Genomic DNA, 23059 nt, shown 5'->3' with positions numbered 1-23059 from the left:
TTGCGGAGTTGGGACTCGCCACATATTTACGTTGGAGTCCCCAGAAATCTTTTCTCCAAAAAAGCCCTGGGCTCATCTTGGTCAGCTCCCACCCCGGGTCTTTGAGCAGATGTTGGAGTTCCCGTTCTGCCCGCACATCTGGGACCCCGCCAGGGTGCGGTGAGCATCAGGGCTCGGCCATCTCTGTCCGTCTCTTCGCAGTTTCTCGGGAGCGAGCGAGTTCTAGGAACTCCAGCGCTCCGATGGGAAAGCTGGGAGACTTGGGGATCCGCGGAGCTAGGTCGGAATTACAAGAATCTACAAAAGACCGAACTGCCCCGTTGCCCCAGAACTCTATTGGATGGATTTTCCTAATGAAATTTGGCACGCTTGAGAATTGAAGGTGCAGGAAAGAAGGGTGGCCAAGGAGCTGGAAGGGGGATAGGGACTCTGCTTGTTACTTTCGAGCGCGAGTGAGTGCTGGTCCAGGAGGCGCTGCTGCTTTGCGGGAATTTGCTGCGTTCCTCCTTTGCGCTTCAGATACACCGCATTGAGACCCCTGCGCTGAACAGAATGGGTACTGTTGACTAGAAAGGGTCCCTCTCTTTGGAATTGAGCCATGGGTGTTTCCAGGTGAGAAAAACACCCAAAAGACCATTTGGCCTCGACCTCTGGCAGCTGGTGGCAGGTTCAGAGTCAGCGTGGAAGCAGCTCCTAGGGCGCAGCCCTAGCGAGTGCCGGCTTGGAGCTAGAGACTATGCGCCAGCGGACTTGTTTATGTGTGAGAAGAAGTGGGGGCGGGGGCCTGGTGGGGGAGGGGAGGGAACATATAAGGAGTGGGTGTTACTCTCAGAGTCTGATGGAGAACCTGCTTTTTTAGTAAAAAGATGCCCTCTCCCACCCTCTAAAAAACATGCAAGGAAAGTATGTAAGCGCACTCAGGAAGGGAGACACTTGTAACATAGAGGGAACTTTTCAATTGGTTCTGTTTTCACAACATTTTAAATTCTCCAGCTAACAGCCTGCCCCGCGCTCCTGTCCACAGCTCTTCCCAGACGTGCTTCACAAAGAAAGTGGAGATGTAGAATTTCGGGATAAAAATCCAACTGCTTTTGCCTTGATCTCAAACACACAGACCTGGGTATGGCGTTTGGAGCAGGGGGAAGAGAAAAAGAAAAGTAGGTTCCTGTAAATAGTATGAGAGGGAATTGAAAAGTCTTTGGGCCTTTGCTGTAGGGAAAGCATGTAAGATTTTGTGTTGGTGAGGTTGAAGCTTGACTTAGAGGATTTGGTTCTGGGTTTCCTAGAGTCTCTCTGTGTGAGAGTAAATATATGGGGTGGTGCTCCATCCTACTCTGCAAGGACTTGGAGGTGTGCAGTCAGGGCAGGGGCTGTTCGATGGGCATCTGTGTGCAAAGCGGGAGATGGAAGCTTGTGAGGACATAGGTGCAGTTAATGAGAAATCCGTGCCTACAAAGAGTGTCAGAGCTGGAGGAGAGGTGCAGTGTGCTGAGGACAGATGGCTTGTGCATGCCTGCACAGACACATGGAGTGGGTGTGGTGTGGGAGGGTGGCTGTGTGTGGTGCTTGAAAGGTGGACTTGTGTGGAAGAATGGACGCCTGAGGATTACAAAAGGGATGTGGGGGGGTATTTGAGGAGAGTAGAGTGTGAACTTTATGAGCCTGGGGTGTGGAATTTGGCTGCCATGGCATTTGTACACGTGGGGGTTAGAAAAGTATGGGCTCAGACACTCTTGATGGAGAAATGAGGCACTGAAGGGAAGGATACTGGGTTGGTCTTTGCTTTTTTCTCCTCCCTGCCTTCCAAAGAGAAAAGAATTGGAGAAGGCTTAGAATGAGTGATGTATATTTAAGGGGAACTGTGTTTGTGTTTTGGCTCAGGGTGGGAAACAGAAAGGGATGTGTACACAGGAGTAGACTGAGTGGAAGAATATGTTTTTTGCATGCACAGTAGTAGGTTTGCATGTTGTATAATGTCCTATAACAGCTTTCTTTTAATAGGGGCATTCACTATCACCAATTAATATTGATTATCAATTAAGATTAATAGGATGCCAACTGGATATTCAGCCTACTTCTGGGTATGGAGGCATGGCAAACTGCCCTGGAAAAAATTCCTTCTCAGGGCTCAACTGGCTGCTGAGTTTTTTCCAGGAATGAAGAGAACTCAGTGCCTGTCAAGATTTCTTCAAGGTCCATAATTCAGTTTCTAGAGATGTTTGGGGATCTTGGGGACCAAATAAAAGCTGGCTAGAAATATATGTGTGGCTTTGTAAAAAGGGGCATACAGATAAAGGATGATATATTCTTTTGTGGGTTGTGAGGGAACTGGTGGATGCCAGTGTTTCTTGTAGGGGGAGTGTGTCTGAGAATTGGAAGGTGCTGGATTCTAAATCAGAAATTCAGGTCCTGATCCATTTGAAGATTTGAATTTCTGAATGTGTAGTGCCTCCTTCAGAGCAGGAGTACTTGGAGCTGGAGAAGAGTGAAATGTGCTCAGGAAAGGTGTGGACAGGGAGTGTTTGTTCATCTTTGATGTTTTCTGGGCTGAATTTAAAACGTGTGTGTGTGTGTGTGTGTGTGTGTGTGTGTGTGTGTGTGTGTGTCCCACCTGCAAGAACATGCAAGCTGAGGACTAAAGGAACTGGGAGAAAAATCATCAGAAGGATGGAGGGATACATATTCTGGTTCTTGTAAAGGAATTCAGTGACTATTTTTTGCAGGAATTCTGTGTATATAGAGAAGAATGAAAATTGTCTTAGATGCTCAGATATGTATTTTAAGAAAAAAGGTATAGATAAAAGAGAAGCTGTATGTTTTGGAGCGCGAGGGGAAGGAGAAGCTCAGTTGAGGTCATATATTGATATAACTGGTGAGGTAACTGGGTCAGGGAAGGGAAAGAGGAGGCACATATTCACCTGTCTGGACCAAATCATAAGGACCTTCATTTTTTTTTAGGCTCTAATTATATGAGGGCAACTTTATTTGACTCATCAGATTTTTTTGACTCCATGCAATTATAGCTGTGTTGTTTTAAGGTACCATCTTATCTTTTAGGAAAATTCATCTCTGTAGGAGACAGATGTTATAGGACTTGACCATTGGTCAGAAGGTCTAGTGGCAGATATTTCAGAGGACAGTGTGGTGCAGTGGAAGACTCTCTGCTGGGAAGGAATGCTGTGATTCTAGTCCAGTTCTGCCAATTTGGAACTTTGAAAAGCTTTTCTCATATCTCTGACCCTCCATTTCTCTTTTTGTCCAATAGCAAAGTAGATAATGACTCCATGAGAAGGCCAGTTCACTCCCCTTTTCTCTCATCAAAACTTGATGTGTTTTGTTGTACAAAGCTGTATAGTGGTGAAATCTAATTGGACACATGTGCTGGCATTTTGTAAGTCATTGTGAAAATGGATTCTTTGCCTCTTCCCTTTTACAATGCAAGCCAGTAGTCCTGATGGCCACTGCATCTCTGTTACTCACCCAGTGTGTAAACAAAGCTTTCTTTGACTGCCTTAGTTTATTCATTTTCTAACTTGGAGGCAGCCAAACCTAGATTTTTAGTTGATGGAAAGCTGCAATGTCTCCAATCTACTCAAAAGAAGGAATCACCTACTAGTTCAGAGACATTTTCCTAGTTTTGTTTTTTCACACCAGCTAGGCAGATCACAATGACAAAACAAATGTGACTTTGAGAACAGAGAAAATAGTAATCGTCCCTGGCATAGCCATCCTTTGAATAAAAGAGAAGCAAAGTCCAGTCACCCTGTATTACTATCAGTGTTTGTTTTCTCTAGACTATCAGTCCTTGGCAGGCAGGACTGCCTGGAAAGACACAGGTCTGGCCTTTGGATTTGTGAAATGCTCATGCAAGTTGGGTACGGCCACTTTCCCTGGAGACAAAGATGGAGACACAGAGGCACTGAAACCTCCTAGTCCTCCCAGAAGTTAGCACATGCTGTCAACTCCTGGCTCAGAGTCAAGGCTCCCATCCTTGAGTTCGGTGGCCATAAATAGTCAGGAGCTAAGCTATTTCCATGAGGCACTAAACCAATTCTGTTGCTTTTCTTGGCGAGATTGGACCAATTAAGTTGATTGGAAGAGGTCACTGCTGATGGGTCTCACATTCCCCAAGCGGGACAGGCCAGCAGAGTTTAATTACATAACATTTCCCATCTCTGCAGTTCTACTCCCAGATGTATTCAGGCCTCTCCTCTTCCCCTCTATCCAGGACGCCTAATTGAGCAGGCGGCAGCGGGCTGCAGGCTTCCCCAGACCTTTTCCTGAGCAGTTATAGGGTTCCCACCTCAAATGGAGGGGATGTAAATCCATGTGCTGGCTGGAAATGGAGAGAGGGGATTCCGCCTGACACAGAGAATCTCTAAAACCCACCACCCTGCTTCCAGACTTCGCCAGCTGCTGTTTTACTCTTTAATGAGGCAGACCATTTCTGACGATGGGGATATTGAACTAATGACCGTTGCTAGGATTTGGGATTTAGTTTTATTTAAAATTGACTTTGTTGGAGAGGGACCAAATCTTCTACTGGAGACAAGCTTAAGACCTGTGTGGTGCTGTTGATAAGCTCTCTGTGTGTACTTTGTGCACGGACCGGCATGTACAGAGAAAGGAGAGAACCTGTGTGTTTGTGTACGTACACACACACACACACACACACACACACACACACACACACGCTGAGGGACACATGAGCCCAGGAGTTGTCCTGGGTGGGCATGAAGTGTTTGCAGAGCTTATGTTCTGGGTGATAGGTAGGGCACCTGGCTCATATTGGATTGTTGTATTGCTTCTTGCAGGTCGGCCACCTCATGAAAAATTTGGGAGCAGCTTTTTTGAAATCATTTGTATATGGGGATTTTGAGCTTTTAAAGATGAGGCCAGTGTCAATACTACCTCCTCCTTGCCTGGACAGTTTTATGTTAAGATCAAGTCTGGACAGGAAGAAAAAAAAAATTTTTTTTAAGTACTCACTTCTGAACCTGTGGGAGCACATGTAGATGGCCCAGAACTTCATTTTTTGTTGTCATTGATGATTTTTCCATGAAGCAGCCTTTCATTTTACCTAAAAAATACCAAGGGATTAAAGATTGCTCCTGCCCCTCCCCCACATGTTCAGGATGCATTTGATGTTTATACCCTGTTCTGTGCCCTGGTCTTCTTCATAATATTGGGGATCACTGAGGTCTGGCCAGGACTCTCGGTATCCTCAGAGGACAAACCTCTGACTATGACTATGGTTTAGCTGGAGATTAGATTTTGAAGTGAAATTTGATGTGGTCTGTTATGATTGCTCATTATCTAGCAACATCTCCAGAGAAGACATGCCGATCCCCAAATCATATGAATTTGTTCACTCAGGGATTTTGGAAAGAAGTAAAGATCTTGAGCATGCTAAGGCAGGAGGTGCTGGAGTCATATCCCATAAGTGATCTCAGAAACCTTCAGGACAGATGATCTTAAGCAGCAGGGGGCTTACAGATTTGGAGGTGAAGCACCTGGCTGGGGACTAAGTTCTGTCACTAATTAGACATCTCTCCAGGCTGGGATTTCCCTACCTAAAAATGAAAGGCTTGAACTAGGAGATCTCAAAATCCCATTCCAGCTCCACCACCTAAGATTCTACTGTAGCCCCTTCCTCAGTGCTCATAGGCCTCAACTGGAGCATGCCTTGGCATACACCTATTGAGCTCTTGTTTATTATCTTTGTGGAATGAGTAACTCAAAGACAAAAAGGACATTGAGTGTTTTGTTTTGGCCAAGATCATTCAAGACATTGGCTTAGCCTGCACAGTATGCAGCATGAAGGGCTGGAAGGGGTTAGCTTTTTGGCTTTCTGGTACACCAGGTGTTAATGATTCAGCTTCTGCTCAAATATCTTTCCGTATCAGTGTTTCTAAGATAAGCATCCACCTTTTAGATGATTGATGATTATGGTAATGATGAGGATAGTGAATATTTGAGTACTTACTGGATACCAGGCATTATTATAAATATTATATGGCATTATCTAAATGCCTCAAATAATCCCATTTACAGGTGGGCATACTGAAGTGATGTGAGGTTAAGTGATATATCCATAGTCTCACAACTAAATATCCATATGCTGTCTTTCTCTCCTGAAATCTGCCAGCTGGTTCTGCTTTTTATATTCTGTGATGTCATCCAGATGGAGCTGCTTCGATAGCCTTCTGCAAAGGTTGTCACCCCACAGAGTAACCTGCTCTACCAAAGGTTCTTTTTCATGTGCAAGACAAATGTTTAGGTTTTCTAGCCACCTGCTGGCAAGCATGTGTCCGATCTGTCTTAGCTTCCATCAGCCCTCCCCTTTACTTCCCCTTCTGTTGACAAGGGAATTTGCCCTTCCAGAATGTGGGTATTGATTTAAGCCACAATTGCCTCCTTGTAAACTCTATAAGATGGGAGCTGAACATCTGGTTTTGATCCACACGCCCACAAGAGGTGGTAGGTCCTAGCATTCTTGAGCCCTGGGATGAAGATCGCATAGGATCTAAATACAAGAGAATGTGAATGGAGAGAGAGAATTCAGAAAATGGTTTCCTTGATAGGCTAGGGAACACACACCATTTAGACTGGGGCCAAAGTTAAGTTGACTTCTAACTGGGTGGTTTTAGGACAGGGGTTGCTGCAAAGGACTGAGGTTCCTAGGTTATGTTTGATGCAGATCAGAGCAGCTGTAGAATCCTCCAGCCCTGGTGTTTGCTCTGCATGCTACTTTCTAGGTAGTACCAGAAGTAGGGAAACCAAAGGGGTTCTTGGGATGACCATTGCTTTCTTCAGTGAGGATGACTGAAGTTTTTGTTATTTATTCCTGGACTAATATCCCTACTAACACTACCACATACATCAAGACAATTAATGAGAGATGATTGTGTTCTTCTGCTTAACATATTTGCACTGGGCAAATAACTATGCAACACTAATTTAACAACTATTAGATTTTTAGATTGTAGATGATCAAAAAAATTACTTTAAAAATTTGACATCTAGGGTGACACTTTTCTTCTTCCCTTTGACTTACAACCTTGGTTTTTGTTTGTTTGTTTGTGTTAAATGATAGCCACATTCTGGCCATTTCCCACACCTCCCTCTCTGCTAGTTTTAAGCCCCCAGTATTTAAAAATATTCTCCCCCTCTGGCTCCAAGTGTTCCCTTGGGGACTATCTGGGATCAGTTTCATCCTGTGCCTCACGGACCTGCTCCTGATGCTTCACAAGGTCCTTACACAGAATTCAAGAGGAAGACACAGCTCTGAAATGCACCTGATTTCACAACACGTGTGTCCCATGGGTGGGAAGATGCCCAGGCCACTTGACACCCAGATGGTTTGCTTCATCACATTCCCCGCTGCAGAGGACTCAGAGTAGCTGTGTGACTCTGAGCGGATCACTTTCCTTCCATGGGCCTCCATCCAGAGGAGTTGGATTCACTAACGGGTCAAAAGGACTCTGCCCATTGTGACCATCCAGACGTCCTTATGCGGCTCCCTCCACCTCCATGCCCCATTCCTGGGATTTCCAGGTATTCCTGCTGGCCTGGAGGACTTGCTTACAGAAACGTGAAGGGAGTGGAGGAGGAAAGGAAGTCATGTGATGCCAGATAAGTTATTGAACATATGGATGAGTGCAAGTTTATAAAGTGCTGAAGAAGCAAGCTTGCCAGGTTTGTGGCGGATCTTGGATGGGGAGCTGGGAGCATGGGGAGAGGTTGATGTGGGATAAAATTGTGGGAAGCCGAATTCATAAGCTGGATCAGAAAGATCCCAAACTATGAGCAAGGAGACCAGATTCCACTTCTAACTCTACCAGAAACTGACCAAAGTTGGGGGACGTCCCTGAGGCACATACCACCTCCCACTTTCCTCTCCGTTAAATAAGAACATTGAGTTACTGCCTTAGATGATTGCTGAAGTCTTTCTTGCCTTCTCATTAAACTGTGAGAATCAAAGCCTTGTAGAAAAATCTGGATAGCTAAGATGGAGAAGGCTCAAATGACTTACACGTAGAGAGAAATGTCCTGATTGCAAAATGATGGGAGTGGTCAAAATAGGTACCTCTTCTTGAATTTAAGATGGCATTGGAGGATATGTTGTATATGCTGTGTTTGGAATGCTTATCCCTCTATCTTCAGCAGTGATATTAGAATCATCTTTTTAAATCTTTGCTTAACCATTACTTTCCATGGGAAGCCCCACTGTTATACCATTTAGCAGCTCTGTTTTATTTGCATTCCTATCTTCTCAGTGGAATATGAGCTCTGCAAAGAAAGAGATCTGTTCTTTTCATCTTTTTGTCCCCCAGCACTTGGGCTAGTGACTGCCACAGAAATGTGTTGGGTGAATGAATACAGGAGTGGCCAGTGAGTTCCTATTGTGCAGCAGTAATAGGACAGTCCCCAGAGACAGGGCTCAGAGAGGAGGTGCACCCTGCCAAGGGATCAGAGCTGTTTTCCTCTGTATCTCTCTTTTGGTCTGTTCCAAGGCTGAGGTCGTGAATGTTCACTGCCTGCTCTCAGGGAAAGCATGTTCATGCTCTGTTTTGAGCCCTCTGTCCCCCATGTCTTAGCCTGCCTAATTCTGCAAATTGGAACTCTTGGTCATGGGAGGAATCTGGTGTCATTGCACATGCATTAGAGTAATCCCTCTTTGGATACTCAGAAAACAGTTTAAAACATGTGTAAAGATGATTTAGCAAGTGTCCCGTTGGTGGCCCTGTGCTAGATATTGGAGAAGATGCAAAGATGAATGAGATGCTGGCCTCAAGGTCTAAGCTGGTAGACAGATAGGTCATGGGGAAAAGGTGAGCCCTGTGCTGGTGGTTTTAGTGTTCTTGGATTTCCAGGGCCATCCCAGAGTTAGGGTGATAGATGCTCAGATCCCATTGTACTGCAAGCCCTTGATTCCACTTAGGGAAAGTTTGGGGACAGATGCCGGGCCTTGGAGGATGTGTAGGGGTACCAGCTCATGGGGCACTTTTCAGAAATGTCTCTGCTCATGATTGCAGTCAGCACAGGTGGGGGAGGGTGAGTCCACCTCCTGGCACTGCTGTTCCCTCCTGCCTCCCTGCAGAGTGTATGATCTCTGTGACCACTTCTGACACAGGGACAGACTGCCATCTACTGTCCACTTCTGTCCTCTGATTCCCTCCTGCTCAGGGAGCTCCTTACCATTTTTTTTTTTCACATCCTGTTTTCACATCCAAACACCACGGAGAAATAGACATTAGGTCCTTATTTAGTAGTTTCATTATAATTTAGAAGGGAGACTCTAAAAAGCATAGCATATCTGTTAGATGGTTTCCTTATCTGCTTAACAAAAGTGTTATTTCCAAGGGACCCTGGACCTCTCCTGAGTCCTCACCAGGCTAGGAACCATGTGATCTAGAATACCAAGAGGTGAAAGGCAAGACCCTACCTTGAGTGGCTTTGCAGTCTCTTTGGGAGTAAGGAGACAGAGACAATTGGATGGGGGCAACTGCACAATTGTATACCGTTAACCAGTGCAGATGAGTGACAGGGACCGCAGTGGCTTTGGGAGTTTAGAGGAAGGTCTTGTAGGCTGGAGCGACTGGGAAAGACAAGTGTGGGCAGCTTGACCCAGGTCTGCTTTTTAGTAACCTCAGTGTTTGGGAAGAGGCTTCTGAAAGCTCTGTGATATCCTGCAACAGGTTCTGCACTGGGAAGGAGTAGGGGGACCTAGAGGACCTGGGGTCTGGAGGCCTGGTGTTCCTCCTCTCCATAACGGGGTTGTTCTTGACCTCTAGGGCCCTCCTATCCCCCGTCTTGCATCCTGTACCACCTTTCATGCAGTTGGAGGTGCTTCCTGGTTTCCAGTTTGTCAGGGAGCAGGAGAGCCTTTTAGATCTCTCATAGGGAGGACCCCTAGATGTACAGACCCTAGGATGACCACCCTGCATGCAGTGGGAGAGAGAGGACTCCCCAGAGGAATTTCGGGAGATGTTCAAATATGAAAGGGTGAAACATTCCATGTAGTACTTGTGTGCTCCTTTCTCCATATCCTTTCTAGACTTTCCTTCTAACAGTACATCTTCATGGTGATGGGGGTCAAAGATAGCTCCCCTAAAATAAGTCCCATTAGTGTCCTGGCCTTGGTTATAGCTCAAGTTGAAGATTCCTTCATGTTAGAAATTATACTGCCATTGCTGGTTTTTTTTTTCTTTTTCTTTTTTGAGTATCTGAGACTTTCTTTCACTGCAAAGAGATTTTCAACAGTACTTTCTCTCTTTTCATGTCTCAGCATTTAAATTACTACAAGGAAATTTATAGGGTGTTTATTTTATGTTCTTGCCTTTGATGTATTCAGTGTGCGTATGCCCATGTACACATGTGTGTGTGTTCATGTGTGCGTGTGTGTGTGCGCGCAAGTGTGTGAGTGAGGGGGGAACACTGTGGTGTGTTAGCAAGTCTAGGAAATCAAGTCGAATTTTGGTTGGATTACTGTTGAGAGACCTCTGCTCATTACTATAATCCTCTGATATTTTCTTTTCCTTTTTGATTCTTGTTTGAATTGGGAAACATTTTCCTAGTTCTTCTGCCTTTGGTGTTTATGTAGTCTTTAGGGACTACTGTATAAAGCTTCCATCTGTGTGCAGAAAGCCTCATGAGACCATCAGGGGACTGTTTGACAGAGGAATGGTCAGAGGGTCTGATTTTTTGACTAAAAGGAGGAAAAAAAATGCAAGAGGGTTGCAAGGATTCCAGGTATCCATCATACACCTTCTTGTGGTAATGATGATCTCTGTGACTTGGGGAAGAGTCATCGGAGCTGTGACAGAGACAAAAGGAAATTTTCCCGGATCAACTGAGGTGGAGGGAGATGATCAGTTTCTAGTAATATACATGGAGCCAGCAACCCAGGAAATGACTGGAAAATTTTCTGATGGTCTGTAATTTCATTTGTGATCTTTGATGGAAGTAGAAAAGATGGGGAAGTGAGAATTCCAGGTAGAGGAAGTCTCATGGGAAGAGGCCCCACGTGAGAAGCAGCAGGGCTGAGCCAACAGCATGGGGTCCAGATAGATGTTGCCCAGTCAGAACAGTGTGGGGCCATGTGCCTACAGGACCTTCCTCCTTACCCCAGTGGCAAAGTTAGCTGGGGAAGACAGCGTGGAAGGGACACAGTCCACCTGTGAGCTTAAAAGGATGCCCCTGGCTGCAGTATGGAAAATGACTCTTAATAAATAGCTAGTCAATGAAAGGACAAATGACTGATGGTGAGATGGGCAGAAGAATGAGTGAATGAGTGTACAACTGGATAGAATGCAGAGTGTGAGCAGTGCCCCTGATTGATCTCTCATTGCTCTGACCAGTGCTGGGTCCAGAGGAGGTTTTGCCAACTCCAGAGAATAAACAGACTATATTCATTAGGGTGGTTCTGTCTTTGGGGATACCAGGGATTTAGATAGTGACTCTTAGTATTGAGAATTAAGGGTGGTTGGCAGTGGGGGGAATCTTCCAACCATTTTCCTCCTATGCATTTTTATTCTACTTTAATTTCATTCAGGATCATAAAGAAGAAGGCTTTTTGAGTTACACCCCAGAAAATTTGAAACCATCTCAGTGACTTGCTCCAGAGGAGGTTTTGTGCACTGGGAGCATTTTTTTTTTCCTAGGTTCACAAAGGAATATGGACAGACAGAGAAGTTTTTGAAGCATCTGAAGGGTTCCCAGGTTCCTGGATATCAGCTCCACCCATAGACTACTCCTATGTTAAAGTCTCCCTCACTCTCTATATGTGTACAGTAAGTAGTAGTAGCAGTAGTAGTAGTAGTGTCAAAGTCTCCTAACAATTACCAAATCTATACTACCTCTTTTGCCAGCAATAGATCTATATGAACAATTTCTTGCAAGGTCACACTGTTTAGTGTATATAAAAGGAGAGAAAGTGTGTGTGTGTGATAGTGTGCATGCCATCCAGCAATCTGGGAGGTGGAAAAAAAAGCTGTTCTTGATAAAGCCCAGTGGAGCGCAAGGTGCATCTCAAAAGTCTGGTGTTTTCTCAAAGATCTTTGTTCTGACTTAACCATCCTCACCTTGCACTTTGAGATTTTTAAACTCTGGCTGACTGTGATGTGGTTGCTCAAGATATTTTTCAGGCCAATTAAATTTGAATGTCCATATTTGGGAGAGACACATCTCTAGTTTTTAAAGTTCATCAGGTGATTCCACTGTGCAGCACAGTGGAAAACCACTAGCTTACAGTACTATAACCTACTCTGCCCCACTCCCTGCCTCTTGGTATCTGTCCCATCCTACCCTTGGTGTACTATGAAAATCTCTCATCTAGTTAAAGATATTCAGCTCATTTGGTCTGAGCCTTTCTATTGCTGTCCATCCACCACTGCCTCTGAAATTAGAGACCCAGAGGACAGGTTCTCAGCAGATTCTGAAGTGCTTACCATTCTCCTTCTATTCGAGATATTGAAGGTAAATGGTGAAGTTGAGGGGACAGAAGAGTTGACCATTATCCATAGGGCATTAATGATGAGAAGGTTTTTTTATGTGTTTCATCTCAATAATTCTCTTGATAGCCCACAGAGGCAGGTAACATACCTGGCTGGAGTACACAGTTTGCATAAATGCATACCTAATACAAAGTGGCTTGTGACCTCTGAATGATCAGCTGTGAACATCAGTTGTCCTTGAGAATTTACATACCCATCAAACAACCTTCTCTTGGGTTAGCTATGGATGAAGGTTGCTGCTTTCTGGCAATGATGGTTCAATGGGAAAGAAAGCACCTGTATCCTCTCCTTATTCCATGGGATCCAGCTCTATGGTTCAGTTTTTAGGGTGGTCTTTCCAAAAGACTCACTTGAACATATATTTTAACCAAAAGGCCTCCACGATGAGAAATTGGTTGTTCTTATCCTTGCATTTCCCAGGGCCCCCGGAGGACTGGACAGTAGAGGTACGGGGAAAGAGGCTCAGATCAAGACCTGAAACAAGCTATTGCAACCACATACTCTCGACTTGTAAAGTGGACCGTATGGAATCATTTCCACCCCTGGGTTCCTTGTTAGCAGTTCTTTAAAACGATATTACTGTGGATGCTATCAGGCCATGTAGGGACCAGTAGTCTAGGTTGAATCACTAAGTGTGTGCTTCTGCAAGAGTTTTTGAATTGGGATTCTCTGGACTGTACAGTGGCATAAATGTAGTACAGGAACTATCGTGAGCCATGCTAGCCAGCTGTGAAGACTGGATGACAAATTAAAGGGAGAAGGCTGGATGGTGGTACATCCATGATCTCAGGTGAGCAGAGGAATGGGGAAGCATAAGAGACTACTGGGTGAATTGCTTATGGCCAACAGAGACAACTTCTGCCAGAGTTTTCTCTTGTGTATATCTTGTAGATGGAACCAAAGTTATTTTTGGCTATTTTGTATCTGCTGCCTTCTTTCCCTCCTCAAACATATAACAGTCAGCTTCAGCAATGGCTTTTATTTTTTTATAAGCAAGGGTCAGTAATGTTTACAGGAAGTAGGAGGTCAGTAGAAGCATTCATGCTGGACTCTTGATGCCTTATTTTGTCTTCTGGATTTTAATGTAGGACATGTTGACCAGGAACTGTGGATTTTGAATAAAAATTGACTATAGTTTTGAGAAATGTTAGATACAATTAGATACAATTACTCTAAAGGGAGTTAAGAGTGGTCCTCCTGTAGACATACCCCATAGGATTTTGTGAAGGAATTAGAGCTAATGGTAAAGGAATCAAAACCTCATTACAGTGAACTATGTGGAGAAATAATACTTGATCGGGAAGCTCAGATTCTGTTCTACTTCTGTTCATCACTGATAGTCACAGCCTCTGGGAGGCTCCATTTGCTGTTTTGTAAAATAAGATAATAAACCCTACCTATTTAACACAATTAACGTGGGGGTTTAGATGAGATCTTGCATAGGGAAGTGCTTTGCAAATTTTAAGTTACAAATATATGTTATGGTTTAACCTTGTACTTTCTTATTCAAAGAGCTCACTGCTCTGCTTCTCTTAAGTCAGGCTTGGAAAATGTTCCCTGCAAAGGTACCACAGGATCTAAATGCTTCTGAAACATTGAGAATATTGGGGGAAATTTCAGGTGGCACCATAAAAAATGGGAAGAAAACATATAGCTGTGACTGAAAGAACAGCAGTGTATTACTCTGTGTCTTTCTCATGATGTCATCCAGGATATAAGATTCATGGAGCCTCCATTTGTAAAGGGCTGCTCATGGGCCAGAATGTTAAGATGGGTGTGTGCTGGGCAGGAAACATGCTGTCCAGGAAATCTGAGTTTGTTTTAGCGTGGGTTGTCCACTACATCTGCAGAGTAGGTCCCCCGGTTGTTTCCAGCTGTGCTGGCACGCCCTGCACGCAGTTACATCTGCATCTGCAAAACAGATCTTCCCTGTCGCATCTTAGTGAATCTGGTGGCAGATCTAATAGCTGACCTCCCTTGCTTTGATGGCTCCTCCTTTTTTAATTTTCTTATTATGAAAATCTCCTTGAAGCATCCTTATTCTCATTTTTGTGGGTACAGTGCTTTATGTCTTTGAGATGATTTGATATCCACATTCCTTTCTGATGCCTCCTTCAATGGCTTCCTTGGGTTTTGAGGGTTTTGGTTTGATAAAGTTTGCTGTTTCTTTTCATAAGTGCTGGATTTTCTGGGATAGGTCCTGATTTTTCTGATTGTCAGCTGATTTTCTGTGACACATTCCTACATATCATGAAGGTAGCTTCTGTGCTTGGTCTTCAATCTGTGGCTTCCTTAATATTTACCTTCTTTGAGGGATGCCTCAATAGTTCTTGGCAAATGAAAGTTCTGCTTTTTGTTTCTAAGCCTTGGAGGTTATGAATTTGATGTATTTTTCTATTGCATACACAGATGTACTCCAGGGAAAAACTTGCAGTGGGATCCCAGGCTGCCATCTTGAAACAGGAATCTCTTCTAAGTTCTTAAAAATGTTCCTATAAAATGAAAACTGAAGATAATGGAGAAAAGAGCTAGCCCCTTTAGCAAACTGCCTGCCCCATAGTCCGGCTTTAGAGAGATCAAACTTTCCTTAGCTGTCCACTGTTGTAATTTACAATAAAGGTTCCGTAGCACCAACCTGATTTAAGCGCTACCTTCACCTCTCCTTAGCTGTGTAGCCTGGGTAACATCTGTAAGATTCAAGCAGTTTCTGTAAGTATAAAGTGTGATGAGGGATAGTGCTCTGACCTTTCCCATTACATGGTTGAGAGTCCTGAACAAGATAGAGGAGGTGATTTTCTTGAGTATGGAACATGGTCAAGGTTCAAAGCATGTTAGCCATTACTATCCCAAGATTATTGTTTGAATGTTATTAATTTACTAGGGGAAAATAAAAGATACAATGACATCTTAGAAAACCCAAGGGTGGGACTCTGAACAGACAACTGTGACATGAATTTTACATAGTAGTTTAGGAAGATGTGGTTGCCCATAAGGTTTGATAGGGTGGGTCCCTCTCAGCTGCCTCTCACTTGAGCCTAGAACGTGCCTTCCAGGTGAAAGCCAGCCACTCCAGATGTGTACCTTCTTTATCCAAATGCTTAGGCTTTTCTCTAGGAAGCTCCTAAGAGAAGTCCAAACTGTGTATATCTGCAAATCCCAGTTGCTATGGACTTTTTTTCCTTTTAATTCCCTGCACTTTCCAAGCCAAACACAAGATTAAACAAGGAAGGCCTTAGGGATATCCCAACAGTAAGATTCAGAGCCTTAAATCCTAGATAATTAGATAACCAGTTTCTGATCCAGTATGTTGGTTTTTAATGTGGTAATTTTTAAAAAAATTTGTTGAGGATTTGTTAGCTTATTTATTTGCATAGAGGGTCCTGAGCCTGGATATTGTGTGTGCAAGGTGTCTTATGTTTCCATAGCAACTCTGCATGATAGATATGATTTCCCCCCTTTTTACTGATGGGACAATGAGACTCAAGAGAAATGATACAAAGTGATCAGAAGCTGGAGCTCTCTAACTCCAAACCTTGGATACTGTCCTTAATGCACCTCTTCTTCATTCAGGAATAGATTTGTCTGCCCAGGTTCCGTTTAAACCACATGCCTTTCTACAAGAAACACACAGTCTCACTTTTGAGATTCTCATTAGAACCTTTATCTAATTATTAGATGAACTGTTTAGTTAACTCCTAAAGGCCTCAAGCAGAACCTGCATCTCTGGGTCACTTCCCTTTCCCTCCCAGAACACTGTGCTTTGGGGGTGAAGGGTCCATTGCACCTCCTCGTGGCTTCTCTGACTTTTTTCTGTTTTCAGTTTTCATTATTTCCCCCTAAGAATGTTCTTTGACTTTTTTGGAAACTCCTTTTGGGCTCTTCTTGTCTGTTTCTAGTTTAACACTGTGCTTCTTCTCACGGGGTTCTCCTTTACAGGTTATAGTACTCGAGAGTCAACCTTCCTGAAGGTTTCCTTTGAATTTAGCATTTGGTCTGTGATTTGCTCTTTTGTTGCCATCCCAATCCCAGAAGAGAGAAGACTTACCTGGAGTATAGTCAGGGCTTCAAAGAAAACCATAATGCTTCCATCTCCCAGGTTTGCAGAGTCCTGCCAAACTCGGCCCTATGGGGAAGGGGAAAACCACTCGCAAGCTTTCCTTCTTGGTGTCAAGGGCAAACAAATCATCTAGCCCCTTCTAGATCTGCCATTTATCAGCTACTGGTTTGGAAACACCAGGATGATCTGATTGAAACCTCACACTGAGTTATTTAAAACATTCCTGCAAATGTGTCTGTTGGCACATGCATATACAAATACATATGTGTATCTCTTTGTGCTTTTTTCTAGCTTCTGATGAGTTCTTTTCCAGAAGGCTGGGATTCAAAGCTTATAAGTCATGATTTCTAGAAGACTTTTGCTTCTCCCCAACCAGGATGCCATTTCTTTCCTCCCCTGGAGAAATGTTAACTGTTGGCCCAGTGGCAGGGCAAGGATCAAATTCACCTTTGTATTCTGGGTCCCTAAAGCCTGGGGTAGGAATCCACCTGGTGGTCTCCAGTCTGCCTCCAACAGCCTTTGGGGAAAACCTTATCCAATCTCATGATTCCTAAATGGCCTCAGAAGTGTGTGGACTCAGAGGAGAGTGGTTTGGTTATCTAGCCACCCCTGGAGATGTGATAGAGAAAATTCTGGCGGAGCAGTGTCCTTGCAGGCAAATCCCAATATCACACCTTTTGCTAAACTCTATTCTGGAGTGGGACATACCAAAGGAGCAGATACTACTTTTATTAAATGATAGAAGTAATTGATTTCTTGTGAAGTTGGATAAACCCCAGAGTAAGGAAAGTTTGGTTCTCAGTTTTAACCATCTAAAAACTCAAGATCCTGCAGCATGATGGTTGGTTTAATTTTCCTCGTCACTTTGCTTCTGTGATGTCTCAGTGGTTGCACCCGTTTCCTATTAACTCCCCATTTTGCCATGCAGGCAAGAAAGATGAATTTAGCTTTTATAACGTTTAAAGAATGGTAATGGTTAATCATTGTTGAACTTGGAACTGTGATCAGACTGTAAATGTGAACTTTTGAATCCCCACACTACTCCATCACTTCATCCCTCTTTGTAGATAAGGCAGCTGAGCTTTCAACAGTCTTTTCTACATTGCACCTAAGATATCTGAGAAATCATGTATTTTGATTGTTTGTCTATTGCATGATCTGTCTCCCCTTTATAATGTAAATTCCACGAGGACAGAGCTTCATGTGTATCTTTGCTTCACTGCTACATCACCTGCACCTGGAACACTTCATGGCACACAGCAGTTGCTCAGTAAATATTTGTTGAATGAACAAGTAATTTGCCCAAGGTTAGATGGCTAGGAAGTGGTGGCACCAAGCTTAGAGTCACTCTTTACTGACTCTGGAGTCTAGGTAGTTCCAACCACTATCTCACTCTGACTTTGTTTATTTAAAAATAATTTCCTCCTCTCTTCTCCTCTCATCTCCCCTCCCCTCCCCCCCTCCTCTCCTCTCCTCTCCTCTCCTCTCCTCTCCCCTCCCCTCCCCTCCCCTCCTCTCCTCCCCTCTCTTCTCCCCTCCTCTCCTCTCCTCTCTTTTCCACTCTCCAATGTCTCTACTAGCTGTAGTAACTGCATTACCCCTCTATATGGTAGGGTTATCCTATTCTTCCTCTTTATCACTGTCCTTAAATTGTTAGGTATAGACAATGTGTTTCATTTTGTAATCAGAAACAAGGCATTTGCCTCTTTAATTCATGAGTTTGGCTTTTCCTAGATTAAGATTAAGACCAAAGAAGTATCATAGAGCTGTTTGGACCTGTTAGGATTTCCTCCTTTCTTGCACTCAGCAGTGGAAAGATGACCCTAGAGTTTTGGGAGACCTTTTTAGAAGTAGTTATAGCAAACAGCTTTGTTTTCTGATTGTGCGGTAAGTATCTGGTCTAAAATATGTTCAATGTACAGAATTAGGAAAATGTTAAAAAGAACAAGACAATTACCAGAAATTCCATCGGCATTCTAGTATATATCCTTTGCAGTTCTTTTTCTTTCATTTGTATATGTGTGTGTACATTTCTCTTTTTCAATAAGGGACTTATCATCCTATATAAATAAATTTTAACTGGCATTTTCCATGTAATATTACATTGTGTGTGTTTCTCCATACATTTAAATATTCCTGTTCAAGGTGATATCCCCGTAATATTCCATCCTGTACCACAGTTTAACCTTTTCATGACTGAGGCACATTTTCATCTTGGTTACAGCTTTTATACTGCAGTTACCATCTTTGACATTATATATAAATGTGTGGGTGTAGGTATTTATCCTCTTAGAAGAGACTTGTAGAAGTAACCTTTCTGGGATTAAGAAGGTCAACATTTTAAAGAAAGGTGGTGATTCCCGAAAGCTCTGACATTGTGGAGCGTGAGAACCTGAGTTAGAGGTGATCACAGGACAGCAACGAGACCCCAGGGTACCTCCAACGGGGCAGCCTAATGGAGAACGCTGTGCACTTTGAGAAAGGCCATCACCTCCTCTTTGCTCTCTTATCTTTTTGTTGCTCTCGTTGTTCTATCTTGATCTTTGAGGCTTATGTGCTTTCTTGATCTAATTTTGGGGTTATTCTCCTCCTGTCTTCCTCTTCACCCATCCCCAATCTTTCAGCTCAGTGTGCATTTCACATGAGAACTTGGGGGCAGGAGCTAGGCTGCCTGGCCTTCAAATCCAGCTTGATCGCTTACTGTCAGGGTGTCCGTGACGAGGGTGCCTGTGCATCAGTCATCCTCAATTTCCTCATCTGTAAAATAGATAACTACCTTATAGGATTGCATAAGAATGAAATGATCATACACAGACTGCTTAGGACAGTGAGGCACATAGGAAACATTTAATAAATGATGGATTATTAAATAAATTTTCAGAGAATAAATTAAAAACAGATGATGAATATTATTACAATAGATATTCATATTGTTTTGACTTTTAAAGTCTCTTGCAAGTCTGTTGAACCCTCTGATGTGCATGTGACTTCCTGACAGTGTTATTTCCAGCCCTGGATACCAGCTCTCTTCCTTTTTGGGGTTTTCCTGTCCTTCTCTCTCCCCTTCTCTAGGAAGCTGGTGTTTTTCAGAGCATGGGCTTTTCTCTGGCTTCCAGATCTGCCCACATGTGCATGCTTCTCTCTCCCACCCCTCTTGGACTCTCTCCCCTTATCAGTTTATTTGTTCACTTAGGAAGAACTGGAGCCTGGCCGGCAGCTTTTCCCCTTGGCTTTATCTGTGTGCTGCATTGTAAAACTATTTTCTCTGTTGCATAGAAATCTCTTTGATCCATGTTTAGCTGTATTGGTTCTCCCAGCAGATGTTTTGGGTAGTTGGAGGATTTTCTTCTCCCATTTGCCTAGCCTCATGCCTCTTCATGCCCTCCCCGCACTTGTTTGGGTTATTTTCCCCAGCTGACCACTGACCAAGGCCATCTGTCAAGAAGGTCTCCTCAACCTAGCAGCATCAGGAGCAGCCTGGCAACCAGGACTTTCTGAAATGACTTACTTAGGGGTCAAGGGAGGACGATGTTGGGGAACTCTGCAGGGTACAGTTGCAGTTTCCTAGAAACATCTCAGGAACTCTTCTGCTCCAAGGTCAACAGGACTTAGCTTGGATTCTGTGACATGGTAACAAAAACTCAGCATGACATGGTGTACTGCAGGCCATAGAGGGAGGCCCTAAGGAATTTCAGGAGGACCATTGAGAGTTAGGAAATGAATGAGATTCTCGGGGCTTCCATAACAGGGTGCCATGCATTGGGTGGCTCAAGGCAACAAGGATTTATTGTCTCACAGTTCGGGAGACCAGAAGTCCAAAACCAAGGTGTGGACTGGGCCAAGCTCAGTATGAAGTCACTCAGGAAGCAGTTGTCCTTGCCGTTCTCCTAGCATCTGGTTGTCCATGTAGATCCAGTCCTGATGCCCTCCATCTTCACATGGTCTCCTTCCTATGTCCTCACCTGCTCTTCTCCTGTGCCTGACTGTCCCTGTATTTATAAGGACACCTATCTCAGTGGATTGAGGTCCACCCTAATGCCTTCACTTAACCTTATTTCCTCATAAGTGACATTCTAAGGCACTGGGGCTAAGACTCCAACAGATGTATTTTGTGGAACACAATTTAACATGTAACATGAAGGAAAGACACTGAGGACCTATAGCCCATGAAGTGCAGGCGTGAATATACAGGAGGAAGAGGAGGAGCGGCAGGAGCCCCTGCTGAGTGGGATCTTATCTACCTCAGCAATAGCCATACCCAGAGAGGAAGGTGTCTCCCTTCCTGGGCTGAGTTCAGCCTTTTAAACTTCCAACACAACTCCTGGAGATCCCTCCCAGCAATTCAGAAGCTTCTGAGAGCCACAGAGAAAGCAGAGCAGTCCCCTGACAAAGAATAAAGGGTCTTGGGAAGCAGAGGGCCCAGTTGAGTGTGGAAGGAGTGGAGAGAGCAGGTACAAGAGTGAGCAGAGCTGCAGGTTGGGCGAAGGATGTGGAGGGAGGTTCTGGGTAGCTTCAAGTTCTCATCTCAGCCCAGCCCCTGGGCTGCCTGCCTTTGGTCTACACACTTAATTCCTCTGGACCTCCTTTTCTCCATGGGAGAGACTGGGAGGTCAATGGCGCTCTCTAGGATTCCCTGCCTGACACAACAGAATTCTCAGTTGGAGCCTAATGTGTGGAGCAAATGGGAGTCCTGGCCCGGCCCCCTGCAGAGAGCGCTGCCCCACCTTCCTGTGGAAATATCTTGGAACTGGGACAGAAGCTGCCCTGCCCATGGGGGTCACACAGCACGCATCTGGCGCTTGCTAGTGCTTCTTTAAACTGCCCCCACTGCTCCCCTCTGGGCTCCTGTCTCTCTCCACATGGGAGCCTGCTACTCCTTTTCGTGACTCCCATTACTCTTTGACCGCACACATCTGTCTTCGATCGCTGTCAGCTCCGCGAGTCTATGCCAAGCTTCTTGAACGCAGCCCCAGACTGCCTGGGTTATATGCTGTGGGTCAGCTGCAAGGTGAGAGAAAGATGCCTTCAAGTCAGGGCTGGGGACAGAAGTGCCCAGCCTGGCCCCTGCCCTCATGATATAAAAGGATCTTTGCCTCCAGGTCACCTGTCTGCCCTACCACAGTACCACAGACATACACGTAGACTAGCAAAATGCAAGCTTGCTCCCTCAAACACACACACACACACACACACACACACGCACACACACACCTCTTTATTTGATGTACCCCCAGCCCTGTCCGTGCCATCTAGTTTAGCCAACCTGCACCCCTGGAGTGAAGGGCCAAGACTCATATTCTGTTGGTATAGATGATGAAAAAGTGGGTGTGGGTAGGTGTGGCTCAGAGAAGTTATTGCCTTGCTCAAAGCACTCAGCAGCTACACTGGGAACATTCATGGATGCTGACATGCAGCTCACTTAGCTATTGAAGCTTCTTCCATGGTTGACAGGGACCAAGATACTGTGAAGGATGCACTGGAAGAAGGGTCAGGAATAAAAGTTAGGATTTAGAATCAGTCAGTCCACACACAGGGTCTAGGAGGGCAGGACCAACTCTGGCAAGCTGGAGGTAATGAAGCCCACCTGCTCCCCTAGACCAGACAGACCTCATTGCTGTGTGAACCTGGAGGATAACCAAGGGGTGTGGTCTACTGCAGGAGAGGCAGGTGGTTCTGTGTCCATGACTTGTTCCTCCAAGTGTCGTGGGAATTCTGCAGTCAGTGACAAGCCTTCAGTCTCCAGCTAGAATCGACTTTTCCTTAGGAAGGACACTGTGGTCATTTGGGATGGGACAGTCCCTAGTGGTGCAGAATGCACTGTCGGCTTTAAATGCCAGGAGGAGCATCAGCCCTCTCCAGTCACCATGACAACCAGAAACACCTCCATACACTTCCAAACGCCCTTTAGTCAAACAGTACCAGTCTATTGGAAGATCAAAGAGGTCAGCGTTGATTGATGAGAGAACAAATGAAAGAACAGTAGCCTACCTTTTGATTTTTGCAGTGTCCTAGAAATTGACTGAACACCAGAAGCTGAGCATTCTTCTGCTTTGGGCGGAACCTCACCAATGCTATTTTCTCATCCCCTGCTTGGGGCCAAATGCATCTAACCATCTGAGGCAGGGCTGAAACAGGCTTCCTGGGGCAGGCAGAGACAGGGCAGAGGTGGTCTGCATTCTGCTTGCATCCCTGACTGTGAGCTCTAGGGGCCCACAGCTGCCTCCTCTCTTTCCTTGGCAAGGTTCCTTGGGGTCCGAGCTCTGGCATGAATCTGCTGAGTATCTGGCTGTTGGAGGGGAGGTTTGTGTAAGATTTCCTTCCTGTAGCTCTGTGTGTTTGGAATGACAAGGACCAGATTCAGCGTCTGAGTTCTAATATTTGCCAAGACTTTTACCAGGCTTCCTGGAATAGACAGGGAAATTGAGCGAGCTCCTTCAGGTCAAGTGATTGGAGCTTGAGCTGACCCAGTGTCCCTAAATGACTG

General features: G+C 44.6%; 1 protein-coding gene across 1 annotated transcript in view; it reads left to right on the top strand.

The window, feature by feature from the left end:
* Ntf3 (neurotrophin 3) overlaps positions 1–23059 on the top strand; it is a 59583-nt gene that overhangs the window by 795 nt on the left and 35729 nt on the right. The gene's annotated exons all lie outside the window — the stretch shown is intronic.

The sequence above is a fragment of the Ictidomys tridecemlineatus genome, chromosome 6 (genome assembly GCF_052094955.1).
Source record: "Ictidomys tridecemlineatus isolate mIctTri1 chromosome 6, mIctTri1.hap1, whole genome shotgun sequence".
NCBI classification, from domain to species: Eukaryota; Metazoa; Chordata; class Mammalia; order Rodentia; family Sciuridae; genus Ictidomys; species Ictidomys tridecemlineatus.
Note: the sequence above shows the minus strand (reverse complement) of the source record. Positions and strands in the feature narration are given on the sequence as shown.